Here is a 548-nt window from a genome sequence, read left to right on the forward strand (position 1 = left end):
CAGAGAGACAAACAGAGGCACATACACAAAGACAGACAGACAGACATACAGACATACAGAAATACCTACAGAAAGAGAGAGAGAGAGATAGAGATAGAGAGAAAGAGAGAAAGAAAAAGAGAGATAGATAGATAAAGAGAGAGAGAGAGAAGAAACAAAAACTGTAAGACAAAAAGAGAGAGACACACGCTTTGTATAAATATATTATGCAGTTCTCATTATTTACATGGATATTTTTACTTAAGCAAATAAAGCAAGATACCCCTTTTTGATCTGACTCATCTTCCCTCTGTTCCCATTTTCGAAACTGCCCATCCTTTATTTTCTCAAAGTCACCCCCCTCCCCTCTTTCCCCAAGCTCCTGGTACAATACCACGTTTTGATAATTCCGCCCAAATTTTGTAAAATACCATAGTAATAAGATTAGCTTCCCACTTCGGTGGTCATTATCACACATGTACCCGAATTTAAAGAGTTCTTAAACTAAAGCTTTAAAACCCCCGAGGCTTGCACTTTAAAAGACAAAGAGCGAGAATTAAGAGTGTGAT

This window comes from Aplysia californica, unplaced genomic scaffold (assembly GCF_000002075.1).
Source record: "Aplysia californica isolate F4 #8 unplaced genomic scaffold, AplCal3.0 scaffold00530, whole genome shotgun sequence".
Lineage (NCBI taxonomy): Eukaryota > Metazoa > Mollusca > Gastropoda > Aplysiida > Aplysiidae > Aplysia > Aplysia californica.